The 19,558-nt window shown below is 36.0% G+C and overlaps 1 protein-coding gene across 3 annotated transcripts in view; it reads left to right on the forward strand.

Annotated features, from left to right (window-relative positions):
- Nucleotides 1-19,558, forward strand: part of LOC120518647 (protein only RNase P catalytic subunit) — a 68,284-nt gene that overhangs the window by 40,223 nt on the left and 8,503 nt on the right. The window lies entirely within an intron of this gene.

A 19,558-nucleotide genomic window follows, 5' to 3' on the forward strand; every position in this document is an offset into this window, starting at 1 on the left:
GTAAGCTGTACGGCAATTATTCACAAAATAAATAATTTACCGTATTGTGAAAGAATATAAGCAGTTGAGTGACTTTTTTCAATTATTACTGTCAAGTTGTATACAGAACACACAGCAATTCACATCTTGCTATCAACATTCAGTGGCATACTTGGCGATGACTTTCCAAATGTAATCCACATACCGAGACTAAAAGGGTGCTGCAAAGTGAAGCATACATTTGGTCTCCTTTTAAAATGATGCAATCTCACTACAATGGTTTTCTTTTTGCTTTTTTACTTTCATAAAACAACGGAACACACTGTTTTGCAACATGTGTGTAACCTCAAGATGTGGATCAATACTCAAGAACATTTTTGATGTGGAAAATGGATGTATTCTGCAACTTTTAAGGATTTTTTTATAATGGGACCCCGGTATCCATAAGCTCCATTGTAAAGACTGGGTAGTTTTTTTGTTTTTTTTTTTAATTTATGAAATGTGCTTCACTTTAAAACTCAGTTTCATGTGGCAAACTAATATATACCATTATTTTAAAGAAATAACTTTGACTTGAAAAATGCCAGTCTTATCCTTTAATGGGGTCGATGCTGTGCTGTTGCTTGCTGATCCACACAAAGCTCTTTGTGTTCTTGGTTGTTGCTTTTCATTTTGTATGTGACAGGTTTTGGGTCGATGGGCATAGAATATAGGGTTATTATTTTAATACTTCTTAAAAATGATGCTCAATTTCAAAATGTTGACTGAAAAAGTAAATAAAAAAAATACTTTTGAGTGAAAGTACCACTCAACAAGTGGTATGGAGAGAGACCAGAAGTAAATATGAAATGAGAAGAAACGGCTTTTTACCATGGAGTAGTGGTCAAGATGACAAGCCACACCACCTACTGGAAGTGGATCAACAATCAATTAAGCAATACCATAGGTTTGTTGTTTTGATTCTGCTTATACTGTATTGTACTTTATATTATCCCCATATTAATCTCCTCCTTTTGATATTTTTGTTAATAAAGGCACAATTTTTGTTTATGTATTTAGGTAGTATTCTGGGTGCAGATGGCTGCTAAGATCTACAAGTGGGCTACAGAGTTTCATTGTACCAACCAGCATAAGTCTTTGTTGTTATTTCTGTTGAAGGGAAATAAACCTTTTACATTTAAATAGATTAGTTCTGGAATGGCATATACCACTCATTAAATAGTTAGTATATGTGTTACAGCAAAGTTATATACCCTAATGAACAGAAACCAGGTTCTTAGATCATGATACCAATTTGATCAATGTAATTTATACTACCATATATTTGAACATTTAAAAGTGTTCTGTCTTGTGGAATAAATGGTTCTTCCAATTGTACAATTTCAAAACTTTTATGTGTAGCTGGGCATATTTTGTTTCTTTTTTGCTTATAATATTAGATGGGTTAATTTAAATATGTTTTAGTAAATTAAACTAACCATATATGCACTGCAATTTAGAACTGAAAAACATGAACTGTGAGGAACAGTCTATTTACACTTTCACCTCTGTCTCAAATTTGAATCCAGCTAAAAAAGAACCACAGGAAGGCATGTAACAGCAGTCAGTTACCAAAATAAAAACTCAGGAAGCCACTTGCCACAAAATATGTCAGTGATACAGGGTAAAAATAGTCTTTCTTCACTGTGAAAAGTCCCTAGACTGATGTTACACCACATAATGTTTTATAAGGAGTTTATTATATGTTTTCAAGGTATTTATCTTTCACTGAGGTGTATGCAAAAATGTATACAGCACTTTGCATAAACTATCTCCATATGCAATTACATTTTCTGGATAATCACAAGGTTTGGTTTAGATTAGATTATATAAACTTTATTAATCCCATGGGGACATTTAAATCCATGCAGCAGCAGCAGAAACATATAGCCAATCAATCAATTGATAGATAAATAAATACATGAATATTAAGTAAATAAAAATAAACTTTACAAGTACATCAGATAGAAGCTTTGAATTGCCTGATAGCAATAGGCAGAAAAGACTCCCAGAGGTGCTTCTTGACACACCATGGTGGAATGAGCCTGTGGTTAAAAGTGCTCCAAGAGAGTGCCTCCTGGAGGGGATGGAGGGAATTTTTCATAATAGCATCCAATTTTTCCATCACCCTCTTTTACACAACAGCTTGCATGGTTCGTCCTGTGATGGAGCAGGCTTTCCTTATAGGTTTGTTCAGACAGTGTACTTCTTTTGTGCTCAGGTTGCTTCCGAAGGAGACAACCATACTTTGTCAAAAAGGTGCATTTATTTACAGCAGCACTTCATGACAGTACAGTGGAATTGCTGAGGTGGCAGGGATTCCTGTATACTTCCTGCAACAATATCCATTTTCAAGATGATAGATCGGTAATCTTGTGTTTAAAAAAAAGATTAGTTTGTAACTAATCTGAGGCTTTACTCTTTGGATAACCAGTTGACTTAATTCAACATTGTGTTGGATAAATATCTCTATTAAGCATGCAATTACTGGGATCAGATTCAACGAATTATAGAAACTACAAAATAGTGTAGTTATAGGCTATAGTTGTCAAACAAAATCTAATAGTTTTAGAAAAAGGCTATGGAGATCTGGAGTTTAAGAACAAAAGGAGAGGTTGTACACTGTTCTGAAGTGACTTCTACAGCAAACATTTTTAGATTATAAATTTAAGATTCATTGATTAAGCATTCGCTATTGTCTACATACTTCTTTGTTGATATACTTCCTTTTATGCCTGGGAAAATGAGCATTCCAAACTCTGTGGGAGGCAGCTGTTTGCTGGAAAAGGAATATGCATGGAAGTTATTGCCTGACAGCTCTGATAAGAAAAAAAGAAACATTCAATTTCTAAATTTTCTGTTAACAATATCTACATTTTAATCTACTTTTTCAGTTAAAAACCTATGATGTATTACTTACGAAATGGTAATGAGCTGTTGTGTTTAAAATATGTAAATGTATTTGGTATATTGCAGTGACTGAAATTCCCATGGTGAGTTCACTATTTCTGTGTTGTAAGCAATTCTGATATTTTATTTGTGTGTCAGTGACAGTCAAATGCATGACTGGAAAGTCAGGGCATTATTAAGAAAGGAATTTGTGATGTAATTATTGTATTTTCCATCTGACTAGAGCCCAAGGTGGAATCTTGTTGATCTGACCTTGGGTAAAAAGGTGGGTGCTTAGTGAACTTTACAGCCTCTGCTTTGAAAAGTCGGGCAAGCTGAGCACTTTTACCACATCAGTATCCTGTGGAGGAAATTTGAGTATTTTTAGATTTTCTGCTGAAGCATTGCCAAAGTCAAACAGCATATAAAGAGTAAAGTCAATTAGTACTTGAACAAGCATGTATTTTGCCGCCTGTTTAAGGTTAGAATATCATTAAAAAAGTAAATAGTGGACATAAAAGAAAATTCAAATATATCCATTGTAAATCCCTACTGTAATGAGCCAGTAATTTATAATAAAACTCCTAGTTTCTGTTATTTAGGTTGTATCAACTGTCTGTTTATATCTGTAATGCATACCATATGCTGATTACTTCCTGAATTTTCAAAAGAACGACAACGTCAGAGAATTATAAATTAAATATATTATTTCTCACTGGCATACACAGATTAAAGTTGAATATTTCTGTCTGTAGTCATACAGATGTGTAAAACAGACTGCTCAATGCTAGCTCGATTACATAATTATTATAAAGACAGGAGAGTACATTAGTAGTAAGCGCTTGTGATTCTCTTCACCAGGGACCAACATTTAAATCACAGCCTAGGCAATGTCTATGTAGGATCTCTATGTTCTCTTCCTTTCTCCTTTGGTTTTCACCTGGGACTCTCCTACATCCCAAATTCATGCATTTTAACCATCTCGGTATCAGTGTCTTTTAATTTGTGTTTGTGTGAAGCTATGTAGGTGTATCTACCAGTACACTAGTATCATGTTAATGGTTGACTCCTGCCTTGTACTCAAAGCTGCTGAAGTAGGTTTTGGCTTCCTACTATTCTGCAAAAAATATAAACTCATTCAGATACTGGATGGGTGGACAGATAGATTGATAGGTTAATTAGATGTAAGGGCAATGAACAAGTGAACAAATAAAGATCTATCGATCTATCTATCCATCCATCCATCCATCCATCATATACAATGGGTATTGGTCATTGTGTTGTTGAAAGACAAACTTCCACTCCACTTTAAACCTTGTGTCAGAATGGAGCAGGCTTTCCATTTCTATCATCCTTTATTTTACAGCATTTGTTTTACCTTCAGTCCTCAAAGGATTGCTATTCCCTACTAGTGAAAAGCATTTCCACAGCATGATGCTGCCACAACCTTATTTCATGGTGGGTATGGTGTTACTTGACTGTTGTACAGTGTTGTGTTTACACTACACATACTGCTTACTGTTCAAAACAAAAAGTTCCACCTTAGTCTTAACAGACCAAAATACTTTCTGACACATCTTTGCTGTATATTCTAAGACATTTTTTAGTCATGACTGTGTACATCTTTTACTCAATCACATTCACTGACTTTTATGGTTCAATCAAAGCAACGGCATCACAGTAGCCTATCTGACAAGTGCCACTGTCGTTCAGTGACTGAAGTTCAGACTGACCTTGGCAGTATGGCTGATGTTTAACAGTTTTTCCAGTTCTGTTTGATGGACAACACTGTTTACCGAGGTTTTTTCAGTATCTTTAGCTTAATATCTGGTAGGGTATCCTTCCCTAGATCAGTGCTTCTCAATAATGATATGCCTGATTTGTTTTGAAGGTTTGTTTGTCCTTATTTTGGTTTGCCTTGTGGAAATTTTTACCATACTGTTGGGTCACAGTGTTGGATGGAATTTATCTTCCTAAATTAATTGAAAACAGATGATCCATTGATTTCCTACACTCTCAGAGATTATCAACAAATTGTGTGAGATGGTAAAGTGATACTTTGCGCCTGAGCAGAGTTTGCCTTATATTTACCTCTGGTAGGAATACTTTTAAAATCTTAAAATTTAGAGTTTTCTTTTTTAGCAATTTTTTAAATGTGTTTGTTTCTTTTGATTTGGCATGATGTTTTTGTAGATGTGCTTAAAACATTTTTACGATAATATATTCAAAGTTTGAAATCTGAGACAATGAAACATGAAAATAGTTTTGAGTCTGAATACTTTTTAAATACAATGTTCTTACATTACTTAGTAACTAAAAATAGATTAGTACTGTATTATATAGTTGAACTTCGAGGACTGTAAACATGGCAAATATAGCTTGAAATAGCGGTTTAGCATTGCAGCTTTTAAATCTTTACTTGCGAATGCAGGCAAGCAAGTTCAAAAAATGCACAAAGAGCAGAACATTTGAACACAACAGTTAGGTCACTTGACATTTTCGTTGTGTTTTATGTGCTTGAGAGGTAAGTTTAAAAGGGAGGTTTTTAATAAGAACATGTTATTAGTGTTTTTTTATTTTTATTTTCTTGTTTCACACCAAGCAGACCTTTGAACAGATAATATGTAATAAATTTAAATGATTGATCTAGATTGTGACCACTTTTGACAAACAATCCATTTGTTTATCATTATGTGGAAGCAGTTCTGTATCTCCTAGTTTACATTTACAGATGAGTTTTTAATATTAATTGATTCTTTATATGACTTTCATGTGTCAAGATAATTAAGAAACCAGTTATTATGGGAGTCACTATTTGGTATGCAACAAATGTAAGACATTATTTGTTTAAGTAATTTACAGCAATGGAAATTGTAAAGGAGTATCATTGGGTTTATAATATATCCAAATTAGTTTCTACATTACTAATATGTAAGTGTTCTTGTAGTGTTATACTTTCAGATTATATCTTAGTGTAAGCTACTATAGCACTAGGGTGTTGTGCCGTGTTAGCCATTATGGATGTAATGAGAAGTTAAGCAAAATGATACCTTTTATTGGCTAACTAGAAATATTACAATATGCACACTTTCCAGGCAACTCGGGCCCTTTCTTATGCAAGATACTATAAATACATCTGTCTCTTTACTTTCTGAATCCTCTCTATGCAGGTTTGTGGCCATAGGAAGCCAAAGATTATCCCTGATTGATTGCACTACTAGAATGCCAGTGCATTAATGTGGGACATATTCATACACTCATCCAAACTTATTCACACCATCCACTTTAAAATCACCATTTAAACTAACATGTGCCTTTGTAATGTGAATGTAATACTTAGTAGCTCATTAAAAAAAAAAAAAAATCATACATATGCAGTCCCAGAATTTGAAATTACTCTCCTGGAGTTGTCAGATTACAGCCCTAACCACCACACTCTTATGAAAACCTCCAAGAAATAATACTGAATATTGTATATGAGGCAACCTATATTTCAAATCTAGAATCGTTATTTCATGACATATACTATACAGTTTGCTTTAGGATAAATATACAATCTATTTTGATTTTGTATTTTAATAGTAAACTTCATAACAAGTGTATTTAGTTTACCGTCATGTACACACCATGTTTTAGTGCACCTGCTTGTTAACACAAATATACTTCTCCTCCAAAAATCTAATCATGTGGGTACAACTCCGAATCTACAGCAAGCAGACACAGTGGGGATGTTTACTTTTTGTTCAATCAAGTAGTAGAATGGCCAAGACCCATAATGTATGAGACTTCCACAGTGGTATGATTATTGATGCCAGACATGGTGGTTCTATCACCAGAAACAGCTTTCCACCCGGGCTTTTCAATTACTATAGTAATTAAGGGTTTATAGAATTCAATGTTATAATCAAACAGCAACAAACTGAGTAGAAGATTTGCTGGTAACAACAGTTTGTTAAAGGCAGATGTCTAGGGAGAATGTTCAGGCTCTTTTGTGGTAACAGAAACACCACAAATAATCAAATAATAGCTCATTACAACAGTGGTGTGCACTGGAGTATGTCTGAATGTGCACTATAGCAGTAGAAGACCACACCAGGTCCCATGTTGTCTCAACTTCTATAAAAAAAATAAACAGGAAGATGAGGCTACAGTGAGCATGTCAACTCTAAAACTGGACAGTTGAAGACTGAAAAAAAAATGATCGGATCTGATGAGTATTGATTTCTGCTGCAACATGCAGATTTTGACGTGAAACAGGCATTTACCCTGCCTTCTGTCAATGGTATTGGCTAGAGGAGGCAGTGTAATTTTACTTTCTTGGCAGTTATTATGCATTTTGTTACCAGCTCAGCCATGCTTTGTTTGAATGCCAAAGTGTACCTAAATATTGTTGTTGATTATGTACGTTCCTTTATGGCCATATAACTGATTAATTTATTTGGGAGTGCTGCTAAAGGCAGGGAGTGATGGCACTTTAGTCTGCATTGATTATTGTCATGGAGTGCCTGATAAGTTCTGGAGTTCAACCAGTCCCAAATTGCACATTTGACTAAAATTCAATAGCGATACTACATTTTAGCTCTTCTTTAAGAGAGATGGATAAAGAGAAGGAAGATAAACATTTTTTAATTTTTTTCATTGTTTAAAAAAATGTAGCTGTCATCAACAAACAGTTAAGCAAGTTCATCCTTTGAGTACAGTTGCTATAAAGGTTTAGGAACTTCTGCTAAAATGTACAGCGAGAGTAATAGATAGATAATCTTATGTGATCTCATTTCATATCCATTTCGGGATGATTTTTTAAACCAGTGCTTTTTTTCTAGTGTGGCTTTGTGCTTAGCAGTATAAAATAAAGAGTCAGGAGTTATAAAGACAGTTGAAGATATAAAATGTCTGATTTCTTTAAGGTACTATCACTTAAGCACCAGATAGCCCCTTCACAGTGATGGCCCATTAATGGTAAACTTTATTTACCTCAAGGTGAAACATGGGTACATATTTGCTCATCTGAATCCTCTTATATTTGGAGCGCTGGCAGGTTATTTAAGATAGCTAGAACCATGCAAGAATTTGCACTGTGTTAGAAATCTGCACCTTAGCTGATTATCACACCTTACTTATCTGATTATAATTACTCCTAGGCAAAATATGAAGTAATTATTATAGCTTTGATTTTTTCACATTATTGTGCGTAGAATATTTGCTGTTAAGCTTCCTAGAGCTAAAATACAAAAACATAACAAAGGTTCATAGTTTACTTTAGTACACATGTCTGTGTCTGTATATCCACTTCTGATTCATCTTTCATAGTTAACTATACCCTAACTACATGGTACATTTTTATTTGATAATCTGACAGTACTTCATTTGTTGTGTCCAGTCATTTATCAATCAAAATTTTAAATAAGGTTTCAATTTATATACGGTATAATTAAAGACATGTATCTGAAAATAAAAATTAAAATGTAAATTTCTAACAATATTGCAGAGAGAGAGAAAACAATCAGGTAAATAAAATATATTCAGTATTTTTAAAACCGTTTTTAAAACTCGCTGTGAAGTGGGTGCCATGTAAAGAAAGAATAGGGAAGCTATGCACATCTTTCAGTAATTGATAAGAATCTGCTTAAGTAGAGAGGAGGAACTTGAAGAGATGATCTTCAAAATTAATTTTGTTCACGTCTGAAATAGGTGCAAAATTATTATTTATTTAATATATGCTCATTTCCAAGAGTTTATCAGTTTATTTTAGCTCTGGAAATATGTGCAATTTCAGCAGAGGTGAGGTTTTACAAACTGAAACTGCAGTAAAAATGAATACTGTTCACTTTTGTTGAGTAAGTCTGAATTTTTTTTTTATAAAAATGCCTTCAGAATAACATTCTTTAATAAACTGTTTAATTTTGTGATCTTTAAAACCCAATCTATAAATTTACTTTTTTGTAGTACTCTCATTGTCAGATTTTTTTTTTTTGGACATATATGTATTTCTGTATGTGTGTATATATGTTACGGCCAAAACCCGAAGTTCTACCAGTTCCTGAATTGCCCGGCCATTTCACATTTTCGCTGAGGTGTGGCCAAAGTCCGAATTACTAGAAATGACCAGTGTATATGCTACTTTGGCCGGCCATTTCACAAAGTGGCGAGAGCTCCCTGGCCAAAATCCGATGTGATAATGTTAAGACTGTCCGCTCATGGTGCGAACACGCTTAAAAACTTTCAGATGCAGATTCAGAAGTGAGTTTGCCATTCTGCACGAGAAACTGCTCACACTGGAATCCATAGGCACAGAAGAAAAATCACTACAAACCGTTGCGTCTTCCCAATCACCAACTGGCGGCCAAGGCTATACTTGATGCAGTTGTACTAAGTGTGCAACAAATTGATGCTCGTGCCTTTTTTCTTCCAACTTTGGCCGAACGCACCATGCCATTTCGCAAACTGGCTGGCCAAATCCCAAAATTGAGGAAAAGGCTGGGCATTGGCTAATTCCCAATTTTGCCGGACACTTCCCACTTTGACCGATTTCGGGTTTTGGCCGTAACATATACACTCAGTGAGCAAATCAGTAGGAATTTTTTTACACCTGGTTTTTCCAAGTACAGTAGTCATCTAATCAGCCAATCACGTGGCAGCAGGGTACTGCATAAAATTATGCAGAAATAGGTCAAGACCTTCAGCTAAAGTTCACAGCAAACACCAGAATAGGGAAAAATGCGATCTCAGTGATTTTGGCTATGATTGTTTGTACCAGATAGGCGGGTTTAAGTATTTCTGTAACTGACGATCTCCTGGGATTTTCATGAACAGTAGTCTCTAGAGTTTACTCAGAATGGTGTGAAAAACAAAAAAACACCAAGTGAGTGTCAGTTCTGCCGAAGAAAAAATCTTGAACGTGGTCAGAGGAGAATGACCAGAGAGAGTGGTTTGAGCTGACAGAAAGGCTACAGTAACTTAAATAGCCATCCTGTGCGACTGTGGTGAGCAGAAAATCATCTCAGAATGCACAACACGTTAATCCTTGAGTTTGGATTCCACTCTTGTCAGTACTAAAGAACTGAAAGCTGAGGCTACAGTGGGCACAGGCTCTCCAAAAGTGGGCAGCTGAATACTGGAAAATGTAGCTTGGTATGATGAATCTCAATGTTTGCTGAGGCAAACAGATGATAAGGTCAACATTTGGCACCAGCAGCATGAATCCATGGAACTAGCCTGCCTAGTGTCAACTGTTCAGACTGGTTCTGGTTGTGTTATGGTGTGGGGAATGTTTTCTTGGCACATTTTGCACCCATTAATACCAATCAAACATTGCTTGAATGCCACAGCCTATAGGAGTATTGTTATAGACAATATGCATTCCTTCATGACCACAATTGACCCATCTTCTATTGGCTACCTCCAGCATGATAATGCATCATACCACAAAGGAAATGTTCTTTCAAACTGGTTTTCTGACCATGATAATGAGTTCAGTGTTCTTCATATGTTTTCCCAATCACTGGATCTGAATCCAAAAAAACCTTTGTAATGTGGTAAGATAGGAGATTCACAGCATCAATGTGTAGCTGACAGCACTTAATGTTTTGCATGATGTAGTCATGTCAACATGAACCAGAATCTCAAAGGAATGTTTCCATTATCTTGTGTAATTCATGCCATGAAGAATTAAGGCTGTTTTCAGAGCTAAAGGAGGCCATACTCTGTATTAGTATAGTGTTCCAATGAATTTGCTCAGTGAGTGTGTGCATAAATATTTTCAGTTCAGTGTCCTTCTGTTATAGTAAATTATCCAGGTCCTAATTCAGCAAAGCAACACAGTACCACTTCCATGTTTGCTGGTGGGTGTGATGCTGTGTTTGGTTCTTGTCAGAAACAACAGGATTCATGTCACCGAAAAAGTTCCACTTTTGTCTCATCTGTCCACAGAATATATTCTCAGACTTGTGGCCTTGTGGGTTTCCTCCTTGGTGTATGATTTCCTTCCACCATCCAAAGACATGCTGAAAGACTGATTGTCAATTCTGTATTGTAGAATTAGGACATGAAAATGTGTCACACACTTGACTGACATGTAATGGACTCTTCCTTGCGCCTACTAAAATGAAAAATAATCTCTTTTCCAGGTAATTAGTAGAGAAGCAGCTAAGCACCATTCCTTTTACTGCAAGCTTTGGCCCAATGATTCTGCACATTTTGATAGCCATTGCTTCTAGATGGCACACTTTCATACAGCCCAGCTAAACAAATGTTTAACACATATTTCAATTGTACTTTTTTTGTTTGTTTATTGGGACCCTTGATTTTTGCTGTCATATGACTAGAGTGCATTACATTTTATAAGTATTCACACATTCCTAATAGAGACTGGGTCATAGTTTTCTTTTAAATTCCTGTTAAATTAGTATTTTCTAATTATAATAATCATTTTTGCATGATGCCCTTGTGATGCACCATGTCAAATATTGCTCACATTAGTTAATTAACTTTGAATGTTCTAGAAAACCTGTTACATCCAACTGCTATGGACTGATAGATTTATGTGTTGTTGTCAATAAAGTTTATACGTTTTTTTCCAATTTCTAACTAATTCTAAATCATTGTGCTTTTCATTTTATATTTGTTGAAGGTTGTCCATATTGACAGAATATTTTGTGACTTGCATTGGTGTCTTACATATTTGTGGCAAAAGGTAAAAACCACTGGCCACTGGGAAAAATCACAGGCAGTCCTCTGCATATATATTGTATTTATATCTATGTAAATTCTGAAAAAATAAAATCTTGTTTATTTAAATGGCTAATTAAACAGTACATAAAATAATCTCTGCATTTTTTACATTGTTGGTCCATTTCTCACCCCCAGAAGTAAACAGTATTAGTGTAATGTCTGTGGTTTCTAATGAACTTTGCACTCCTGCCTAGTTTTGAAGATGACAGTTGTCTTCACTGCTACATCTTTTTTTGAAATAAATGTTTCTAACAAAATAGTCAAGTTACTAGAGTAGTGGGCTAGTGGTGGGTTTTCTAAATGGTCATATGGCTCAACTAACTGAAAAGTATACTGAAGAAAGTCCCATTTCAAGCAGCTGTGGTCAAATAAAGTTAGCGTGGGCTGTCTCTCAAAAGCATGTAGTGATAAATTTGTGCTCATCTTTGCAGCAGCAGCTGCCGCTGCCGCCACCATTATGTGGAACAGGAAGCAGCAGTTTTGCAGGGCACACCCACAAAGTTTGTTTCAGAAGCGTGGACAGAGTATTAAGGGGATTTCTTCTTTCCACCAGATATCATAATATGACTAACTATGGAGTCTTTCTTTTTTCATTATTAAAATTGCATTTGTTTGATTCACTCGAGTTATTCATTTACGCTTATTTTCCCTCACTTTTTTATGGAGTTTAACGCTTATTTTTTGATGACTGCGCTTTGATACAGCCACTTGTACTTGCAAAATTTTTTTGATACCTTTCCCATAAGTGGTTATTAATATGTTTAAGGAATATTGGTGTAACACAGTGATCAGCGTTGCTGTCTTACAGCTCTAGAGAACTGGATTCAGCTTTCCACCCAGTCACTGTTTGTGTAGAGTTTATGCCAGGCTAATTTAGAGTCATTGGACATCCTAATCTCCACCTTCTTGCATGTTTAGGAGGAAACAAGAGTCCTTCAGAGACACTCACTTGGTCAACAAGGAAGTGTACGTACTCCACATAGTCAGTGCCAGGGTCAGGATTTAGAGAGCTAGAGCTGTGAGGCAGCCACGCTGACCACTGAGCCACTGTGCTCAGCGCTTAATAACTACTACTGCTCTAGAGGCAAATTAATGACAGCATAGTTTTCTGAAATTGTGCACATTTGGAGAATGTTTAGCTGTTTATTATCAATTTCTAGTGTATTTTCATTTATAATGAATTAATAAAGACAAAATATTTTTTGTATCTTTATAATATTTTAAATAGTCAAATTGAAATTTATTCTTGTGGGCTTTGAATCAGTGCTAAAAATGTTGCCAAATTTTGTACATGGGGGCAGTAATGCGAAATGTTTTGATACAAAATCCCATCCACTTTCAAACCTTATTAATCCAACTCAAGGTGGTGGTGGCCAGAACCACCTCCAGCAGCATTTGGTGTAAGGCTGGTACCAAACCTGGACAAGAAATGAGTGCATCACAAGGGTCACTCATGCACTCGCCTACAATTACTTACGCACGACCAGTTTGAAGGCAACAGTTCAAATAGACATGCATGTGTTTGGGAAAAATCTATGAATGTAGTGTTTGCATCCCTTTACAATTAATATAAACAACATAAATTAGTTACTTTGTGGAATGTAAAATTTTAAAGATTCAAGTTATCTGGTGGGTGCTGCTGTTTTTTCTGCTCTGCTTTGTTGCTTTATCCATATTTTTCAAGAAAGCATAGGTACATCCCCATGAAAAAGGGGACTTTTTGTTAGCATATTAAGAAAATCAAAAAAATCCATCTTAGTAAATGTGTGGCAGAGAGAGGGAGAGGCATCTGTAAACCATGTGGGATTGAGTGGTGAGGTATCATGCAGGCGCAGTTTTAAAAATCCCCAGGATGAATAAGTCCCTGTCATCTGTCAGCAGTATAACTTTTCTCTCTCAAAATGTATATGGCAGGAGTTAACGTGAGGACTCCTGTTAATAAAATTGAGACATAGCATGATGGTTTCTTATGTGATACTTCTAGGGAAATAGTCAAACTTCCTTTTCCTAAAGCAAATCAGCCAGGTTTTATAATCTTCTAATTTGTTCTTTTGCAGCAATGGAAAATGTAGGCTTTCACATATCCAAGGACTAACTAAATTGTCCATTCTAGCAACAATGAGCACAAGACAGAAATCAACCAAGGATTGCATGGCAGTCCTTCACAGGACACACACAAATACTGGCCAACAATATATTTTGTTTTAATAACATTTTTTCCTCTGCATTTTTGCAATAGATAGATACTTTATTAATCCCAAGGGGAAATTCACAAGTAGTAAAAGTAGTAAAAAGTGTCCAGGGAACGAGTCCACATAAAAGAAAGTGGTAGGAGCGATCAGTGAAATAGAGAAAAATAGGGGAAAAAAGTAGAAAGATAAAGTCATACACGGAGCTGCTAGAATGGCTGCCACTTGTGGCGGCGCCGGATGTCAGATGTAAGCATCACCTGAGTGCATTGTACAGTACACGTATTCTCTAACAATTATTATTTTTTTATTTGTTAAAGTAATTAATGTTTCATCTGAGTCATTCTGGGTTTGGGTCAATGCTCACAGGGTGTCCACATCTTTTTCACATGTTTACTGTATATAGGTCCCATCAAGAAGGACCAATGGTAGTCTATAGGTAGTCTATAAACAGAGTTCCTTTTCAAAGGGTTTACATTTTTTTAAGTATGAGGGTTTAAAAACTCTTTCAGAAACACAATCTCCTTAGAGTGAACTTTAAAGATGCTTTCTTTTCTGTTTTGTGGTGGTGTATACTTTGACCTCTACTTAAGAAATCTGACCTTTGTACACTGTCACATGCTTGTTTGAAGTGTGAATATTCATTTGATGCACCATACAGTTGTTAATGTTTCTTTATATTCACTAAATGTTCTCTTGTTAATCCTATACCAGACACTGTAGCTGTTGTTTTTTTATCCAGCCATTTACATAAACAGAGGACAGTCCTGCATTTAATTTATCTTGTTTGTCTAAATATCAGGTGGCATGGTGTAACAGTGGTTGGTGCTGCTACCTCTCCTCTCCAAAGTAACTACTTTTGTTTCAGCCATCCATCCATCGTCCAACCCGCTATATCCTAACACAGGGTCACAGGTGTCTGCTGGAGCCAATCCCAGCCAACACAGGGCGCAAGGCAGAAAACAAACCCTGGGCAGGGTGCCAGCCCACCGCTGGGCGCGTGCACACACACACACACACATCCACACACTAGAGACAATTTAGAATCGCCAATGCACCTAAACCTGCATGTCTTTGGACTGTGGGAGGAAACCCACACAGACACGGGGAGAACATGCAAACTCCATGCAGGGAGGACACGGGAAGCAAACTTGGGTCTCCTAACTGCGAGGCAGCAGTGCTACCCACTGCACCACCGTGCCTCCCCTACCTCTGTTTCAGACTTGGTGAATGTTAGGGCACTAAAAATATGTAACATTTGGTAAAGTTGCACCATCATCAAGAAAAAAATGTGCTATATATTAAAACTTTTGTTCCCAAGCGTTATATACATTTGATTTATTTAATCAAGTGTGACTCTAATGTATAGTTCACATGCTGACAAATACAAAACTGTAGAGATTAACTGATAACCTGGTCTTCATCTAATAATTACAGGCAGTGTAATGCCATGATGAGCTTTAAATGGGCCCTAATTTAGCTATTCCAGTGAATTATAGTTTATTCTATGGATAAATGAATCTGTGCAGTTGATAAGTGATTTTAAAAGAAAATGTGAAAAAGGCAACCTATGGTTTTCTCTTGATTGTTTTATTATGAGAAGTTGCACAGCATAGTATTTTGAAATTAGTTATAACTTGTAAATGCATGTGAGAACATAGCTGACGAACAAGAGGCTGCAAGCACGGGTAATTTCCCAGGTGATAAAGAAAGCTTTCCAAATAGCAACAGTTCCTCATAGTGAATAAGCAAAAACGAAAAGCCTACCAGACATTATATGCTTGAAATGTATCCTGGTTACCTTTCTTTCACCTGTAGCATATCACAGTACTTGAACCCTATGATGAAATGTAGCCCTGAATTTATTATAAAAACTTGAAGAAACCTGAATTGTATGCAGTTCATTTAAGTAAATTTAATGTAAAATATATAAAAAAACACTACTACTAAATATATTTTATATTGCATAGTTTATTGTGCTTGTATCTGCATTCTAAATGTTCAAAGGAAAGTGCTTTTGATTTTAACTTGCACACTGATTGTTGGAATATTGATTGACATTTTTTTTCAGTAAAAGTTATGGTCAAAAAGTATATTTTATAAATGTCAGTGAAAGCTTTTCATGATTATTTTCCTAATGCAAGATATTTCTTTGACTTCCAAAGTTCAGATTTAATTAGAAATGTTATTGCACCCTGCTATTAAGTTTCAAACCTTCAGAGTAAACTGATTTTTTTTAAACATCTCAATTATGCTTTGATTAAATGGTATAAAAATGTTCTAATTTTATTTAAAAAAAACAACTGCCTTCAGTATCAAAGCTTAACAGTTTCAGTCTTGTAATCATACATTTGTTTTTCTTTTTTTAATAATATTTGAAGGGACTGTGGAGGAGTCAGAGTTTGGAGGTTAAAAATTGATTTTTCATTTTAAAATAAGAATAACTATACCTCCTACGCTATCACACTTCCTCTTGTGAGCAAAGTTTAGTAAAATACACATTTCATTTCTTCCTTTCTTTTGCAAAAGTCAACTGGAATGCAACATGTGGCCCAACCCACTTCCTTATAAGAAGGAAATCCCCTTTCAAACTCTTAAAATTTAAAGAGGCAAGCAACACTGTTACATTTATATTTCAAAAATAAACATAACTGTAATATATTAATGTTTGGCCTGAGCGCAAGTGAGGTGATGTTCCTCTTATTTACCAATACTTGGATGAAATTTTGATTTCATTGTAGTGCTGCCATTCATTTGCATTGTAGGCAAATTTGTGGTTACTAGTATCTGCATTTATGTAAAACTGAATTATCGTATCTTTGTGCATATCATACAATAAATACAAAATGGAGGAGCAAGTAGGATTTTGACACACATATTTCAGCAGCATTTTTAAAGGGCCTGTTGAAAAGTACATTTGCATTATTGTAAAGTGAAAATGTGTAGCTAGATGTTTAGATGTGGTATTTTCATTGCAAGAATGTTTATTAAAGCATTTTTTATAGGCAGAGGGTACATTTCTAAACTGTCAATACCTAAAAATAATTCTAGAGAAGAAACTATAACATGTTAAAAGATCATTATGTGAGTTGACTTAAATTTGTTGGATGCTCCCTAATTTAATTTCTTTTTATGGTTTTGATGAGGGAAAAAACTGACACTCATATAATGTAATTTCCCACCACTTCAGTTCATAAATTTATTTCATCCCTTGCACCTCTTCACTCAGTCATTCACTTCCTTTCACTATACAGTACTTGTTCAAACTAATAACGCTGGTTTTTCCATACTCCATAAATGTATTCGCAGAGCTCTCTTAAACTTTCTAATTCACTACTAAAGATTCTTCTTTTCTCACAACCTTACTTTCACATCATAAATGAGTGATTGGCACATCTACATCTGCATTCCTATTTAACATGGTACCTAATTGACACAAAACAACTCCATCAACTCAATACAATATGGGACATACTGCATTATCAATGCCACACTAACCAGTCTTGCATAAACAAATTACGTGGGTTCATCCTACAACAAGATAACAGATTAATAAAGCAGTGAAACACACCTGTGATGCCACTTGTCCTAAACATTATGGTGCCCTGAAAAGAGGGGCTCTGTGTAAAAAGTGTTGTCTTTTATACATGTTGTCTTCGAAATTTATGCAAATACCTTTAAATTAAAGTCTGCAATGTGCACTTTAATCACATCTGAATTGTTTGATTTGTAATTTTAAACTGTTGAGCAGAGGGTTAAATCAAGGAGGAATGTGCCTTTGTCACAAACATTATGGAGGGCACTGTAAATACCATCTCTAGAACAGAATGCAGTAGTAACAAGTGCATTAATTTTAAGAACTGATGTCTTCATGAGTATGTACATTAATACATGCTTTGGAAAATATAAAAGAAAATTATATGTCACAAGTGGCTGTCTAAAGAAAATCTCTGTCTCCCAGGAAATAATTTTATGCATACAATTTATAAAATATAACCCAGCATTTTCTGTTTTTTTCTGTTTTCTTTCACACACGTTTGACGCTCTCTTTATTAATTAGGCTCTCCCAAACCAACTTCTCCTATAAAAGTCTCAGAAAACTCCAGGACCAGTCTGTGACAGCAGATATCTGTTTATAGTCATCCATGGTAATAAAAAATGCAACTCGCTGTGAGTGTATGCCATGCAAACTAAGCATACAGTTCTCTGTAGCATAATGGGACAGTCACATTTTCTTGGGACCATGGTAGACAAGTTTATTTTTCCTTCAGTTTTAGTTATTATTATTCCTACATTTTGACTTACAAATGGTGAGACATCTGCATAAATAAAGAAACTATGCATTACAGAAATAATAAGGACCACCACTCTCATGGCCTAGCCCTTGTGAACGTTACCCAGGCACAGACAGGCAGACATGTTGTTTTTCACCCACCACATGTTTATTTACACAACTGTTTACAATGTTCCAAAGTGCACACACAAACCCCCCAAAGTCCTGGCCACACAATGCCTTCTTCAGACCGCCTCCACACACTCTTCTCCTGCTTAGTCCTTCTTCCACCCGACTCCAGCACCGAATGAAGGGAGGCGGCCCCTTTTATCCTCACCCGGATATGCTCCAGGTGCTCCCCAGCAATCACCCGCCAACACGCCCCTGTGTGGCGAAAGTGCCGGCTGTTCTCCTGGAAGCACTCCGGGTGTCCCTGCTTCTCTTCCCCCCAGGGTCTCCAAGGCCTCGGGGCGCCCCCTGGCGGTGACCACGGGCCCCTACAGGGTTGGGCTTCCAAGCCCCCTACCCGTGGCCACCAGAACCACCAGGCTGGCGGCCCCCACGTGGTCCAAGGTGGGCATAAGCCCTCTTCTGGTCCGTCAAGGCGTCCCGGCCTGGTCGTCGCCCCTGGCATCCTTGACACCCTAATGAAACAATGTAGTGAAAATATATGTAGCACCTACTATTTAATAAAATACTAGGTCTTTGGTGTATGTTAATTTCCAGTCCAAATCTGACTGGTCAGTTTGGTTTTGGTGACACAATTGAAAAAGAAAATGCAATTGTGTGACGTACAAGGAGGAGTAGAAGCATAGGAGGCATGCTGAGAGTTGCCTTAAAAGACAAAGTATAAAAGCAGACAAGAGGCAAGCAAGGCACCTTAAAATGTCAGTCAGGGAAGCAGGCTTTACAGGAGCACCGACTGAGAGAGGTTCAGTTTCACAAGGATACAAAGGAAGATGCTAAAGATACACAGAGGGCAAGAGATATCAAATATCTTAAATTGTATTCTATTACCTGTCTTTGACAGGTAACATGGCTAGTCAACTATAAAAAGTATACCTTTCGTATTTGATGCTTTTTCATGCACATACTCACTAGCACAAGATGCGTGTTTTTGTTATTGTTCTTGATTAATACAAGTTAAATGAAACCTGATCCCACTTAGCCAACACAAAATATAATTTTGATTGATTCAAATAGTGTTTTGTTTTCACCTGAAAAGCAAAGTATTATGTTAAGTGTGCATTGGTGCATGTGACAGGCAATTTGGTGTGTACTCGTTGGATGCAGATCAAGTATTACTGTGTTAACTGAATTAACATGGTAGTATGTGATCCAGATCAACCAGGGTGAATTCAGCATGCTTGTTGTCAGTATCTGAAGTACTGTCTTATTGCTTATATACATAGTTATTAATATTTCATTATGTCTGCATACATAAATACATACTCAAACT

This window comes from Polypterus senegalus, chromosome 18 (genome assembly GCF_016835505.1).
Source record: "Polypterus senegalus isolate Bchr_013 chromosome 18, ASM1683550v1, whole genome shotgun sequence".
In the NCBI taxonomy this organism is placed as follows: Eukaryota; Metazoa; Chordata; class Cladistia; order Polypteriformes; family Polypteridae; genus Polypterus; species Polypterus senegalus.